Here is a 4,139-nt window from a genome sequence, read left to right on the forward strand (position 1 = left end):
CACACACACACACACACACACACACACACACACACACACACACACACACACCCCTCCTTCCTTGTTTCTCTGTCTTCTTCTTCAGTCAGTTTGTCTTTTATCCAGTCTGTGTCTCTTCTGTTCTCTGCCGAAAAGCAAAGGAGATAAAATGATAATTTAAACACATTAACACGAGAAAGAACGTTTTATTTATCTTTGTTTGTTCTCTTTAGGAGTATTTTTGTGAGCGCAGGAGGACGCTGTGTAATGTTGCTTTTTCTTTTTTTCTCAGGAGTCCCACATTGTGCTGGTTGTTCCTGGTGCCATGCCTGCTGAAAAGGTAAGGAGCAAATATCTGCGAAAATTTCCTGAAATATGTGGAAAAAAATAATAGCTCAGTATGCCTGTAGCTTAGAGAAATTAATGTTTGGCATTTATTGGGCTTTTGGAGAAATGTTTTTGTAAGTTTTTAAATCGAAAACGATCATTTTAAAAAACTTTTTGAACAAGCTCCATTAGCTTCCTTCGCGTTAGCATGCTAGTTAGCATGCAGCCTAATTTTGTCCGTCCAAATCATTATAAATACATCGCCTGCATTTTAGTTGTTACTGTCTTCAAATATGATGAAGCTAAAGTTTTTTAAGTCATGTGTCATAAGTTTTTAATTAGTACCTTTCAATTGTTCTGACTGACCAGATATTCCAGTTCTTCTGTCTATAAGAGATGATAAACAAGAGTCCAAGTTAATATTAATAAACTATGAGACAAACATGAAATAGCTTTAATTAATCTAACATCATACCAGAAGTTGAAGATGATATTTTTGTAGGTTATCAGCGCTCTAAAGTAGAAAAACAAATTATTGGTCATTTAACAGAGGCATAAAATAAAATGAAATAAAAAGTAGTAAAAATAAAGAAGTCTTTCTTCTGAAGATATTTTACTTCCTGTTCGATTTACTTTTTTGTTTCTGACTGAATGTTCAGGTTTTTAAGTTAAAATGTTCAGCCTCTTTTTAGAGTCCCAGAAAAAGCACCAATTTATTTTTCACGTATTCTTTAATGAGCCTAATGATGTTTTTAATCAAGTTAACATGTTTAGTAAAGCTTTTATTGTCTTAAAGTCAGGATTCCTTTATAAGAGATGACACAGTCTTGTAAAATGTCAGTATTTGAAACTGGTGTACACGTTTGGACCAAGGGTTCTGTTAATGAAGAAGTGCAGTTATTTTCTGACAATCTTTTATAGCCTCAGGTGCCGATTTAAAAATTAAATTAACGATTTCAAGAAATTTCATGTGTAAAATTCTAATGCTATTTCCTTTTTTCCTTTTTTTTGGTCAGAAATTCAAAATTAGAGGCAAGGTAAAATAAAAGTTTTAAATTTGTAACAAAATAGTGTAATTCCTACAAATTAAAACATGTTCTTTCTTCATTTTTTGTATTTGAATACAGGCAAATGGGGTTTGAAATCCCTCCAGATTCTGAGCAAGMTATCCAGAAGGAAAGGAAGGAGTTGAAACATTTCTGAAAAAGGTAACAAGCTGAACTTCGGAGCCTATAAATTTATTAAATTGTTTGATCATTTTGTTATATGTTGCTGGGATGCTTGTTATCTTCTTGTGATATATATCTTAAAGATTTGCTGGATTTATGTAAATGTTTTTTAAAGGATCCGGCTGAGGAGGTGAAAAAATCATGAAAAGATTTTACTCCCATGATTTTATGTGTAAAAGTCTAATTTAATTATTGCTGGAATAAATACGGTCTTTTATTGGTACTGGGAAGTTCTCAGCCGTGTGGCAGGATAATTTATTGTTTATATCATCAAAGTGTACATTTATTTCTTCACAGGAAGTTTAGTGGGCTGTAAATCCTATCATGTTGCCTGTACTGCATCATTGTAGGTGTTTTTAAAAAAAACTCCAGTGCCTCACAGTGGTAGTTCAAAATATTTATATTGTTTTCTTTATTACAAAAAAAAAAAAAAAAAAACCCTCCATCATCAGTTGAATCTAAAACTTTATATTTTTTGTTTTACTCAAGAACTTTAGCTTCTTCTGGCTGCTGTCATTTTTCGATTCTGTCCTCATTAGAGCTAAAAACCTGCTCCAAGCTTCTCTGTTGTGCCTCCTGACTCCTGCACACATCATGAAAGCAGTTGTACCCGTCCCCACTCTGCGTGACATGGCAGGTGTTTATTGAATTTGACGTGCGAACCATGCAGCAGCTCCGACGTTCTTGGTTTGAGACCATCCTGGGGCATTATGTTGCGAGTAGTTCTCTCCTTTTTCTTCTCGTCAACAGTTTGTTTTCGGCAGGGTTTCGACTGTCTAATTAGGGGGGAAATACCAATTTACTCGGAAGAGCGGCGTCAGCAGACTACAAACTTTTTTACAGTTGCCTTTTGCGTAAATAGTTGGCGAGTGTTTTCTGAGTTAAAGGTAGCCTTTGGGTGGAGCATCACTTTTACTGCTTTGAAGGTGACCACAAACCTTCATGTTCGCAGCTTGAAGCCCTTTTTTCAGCTGGGCTTGTACAAAGCTGGCATCTTTTACTGGTTCTGTAGGAAACGAGAGGCTGTCCTCTCTGGGTGGGAGACATCTGGAGACAGTAAGCAGACTCCCACGGGCTTTCGATGTGGCGGTTGGATGAGAACGCTTTACCGTTAATCTGATCATGTGTGAACGAGCACCGCTGGGGAGTTTTCTGTAAAAAATGTTGCACCCAGCATTCAGGCTGGAGCCAGATGCAAAAATGTGTTATAATTTAGCTCATTTTGAGTAACATGACTTTAGTGTTTCGGAAAAATAAATAGCACCCCTGTTCAAACTATTCTGTTCCATTATAAAGTGCAGCTGTTTCTTTTAAATCAGACTATAAGGCATATTTTACACACTGTTTTTTAACTTTTAATTTCTAAAAATACAAAAAAGTGTCTAATATGCAATAATTATGTGAGTGTATTCAGCTCAAAAAACACATTCACATTAATTTTTTTGTCAGTGATTTTTTTTTAAATTTCACCTCCCTTCCTATAACACTAAATTTTTAATGTTTGAATTTTATTTACTTAACCCCCTTTTTTAAGGGTTTAAAAATCATATCGTCAGGCATTCATAACTGATCATTTTGTGGAAAATACACGAAAACCCCAACATGAACTGGTTTGAAATAGTCTCTGGAGCAAATGAAATGTCAAGTTAGACATGCACTTTTTGCCAGATCACAAGTCCCACCCCATCTGTAAAAGTCAAACATGTGGTGCAGACACAAAATAAACCTCCCACCGAAGCACTTAACTTTTAAATGTGATGCTGAGTTTCGTGGAAAAAAAAAAGGTGGCTTGTGTTGGTTAGCACGTAGTGATTTTTGGTTTGTCTTTAACTTTGAGCTCGAGAAAATTCATGCTTTGAACTCCTGGCATGTTTTACACGTTAGGCTAATATGAACTTGGCAGGATGACAACGCAGTTATCATCGTGTTCTGACCTCAACCGTTTCACCAGATCTTGTGTGTTGTGTCTCACGCACATTCTTGAAGCCCCGTGGCGTCTTAAAGTAAAAATAACCAGTGACTTAATGTAAGGAATCTATTATTTTAACAGATTTATTAGGCCAATAATTCTGCTTACCTCATACTGTAAACACAGTGATGTTATACCTCATAGTTCAAATAGTTTTGCTCTGTGCAGCAGCATGTTTTGTTTCCTGAATGAGCTGAAACAAGAGGGAAGGAGCACAGCGTTTTCTGGTCATCGCTTTGTGTTTGGGTGTGGATACAGTAGCCACCGGCCCTCCACATGCTGCGTTACACAACACGGCCAGATGTGCGGTTTGAAAGAGGCATGTGACTCCTAATGAGGCTTCAGAAGCATTTTCACTATATTGGATGTACAGCGGGTAAAATAAGTATTGAACACGTCAACATTTTTCTCAGTAAATAAATTACTAGAGGTGCTAATGACATGAAATTTTCACCAGATGTCAGTAACAACCCAAGTGATCCATACATACAAAGAAATCAAACCATAAATGTCCAGAAATGAAGTTATTTGTAATAATGTGGAATGGCACAGGGAAGAAGCAGCACGTTGAAGCTCGTTTAAAGTTTGCGGCACAACATTTAAACAAGCCTGTGTAATACTGGGAGAATATAGTC

General features: G+C 36.3%; 1 protein-coding gene across 2 annotated transcripts in view; it reads left to right on the forward strand.

Moving 5' to 3' along the window:
- The first annotated feature begins 8 nt into the window (after positions 1-8).
- LOC106516973 (gap junction gamma-1 protein) overlaps positions 9-4,139 on the forward strand; it is an 11,361-nt gene continuing 7,230 nt past the window's right edge. Inside the window, exons 1-3 of one of the 2 annotated variants that reach the window (XM_014007607.1) lie at positions 9-319; positions 1,323-1,343; positions 1,434-1,514. The gene's annotated coding sequence lies outside the window, so the exon portion shown is untranslated. The remainder of the gene's footprint in view (positions 320-1,322; positions 1,344-1,433; positions 1,515-4,139) is intronic. The other variant, XM_014007606.1, reaches the window with a different exon arrangement.

This window comes from Austrofundulus limnaeus, unplaced genomic scaffold, assembly GCF_001266775.1.
Source record: "Austrofundulus limnaeus strain Quisiro unplaced genomic scaffold, Austrofundulus_limnaeus-1.0 Scaffold43, whole genome shotgun sequence".
NCBI classification, from domain to species: Eukaryota; Metazoa; Chordata; class Actinopteri; order Cyprinodontiformes; family Rivulidae; genus Austrofundulus; species Austrofundulus limnaeus.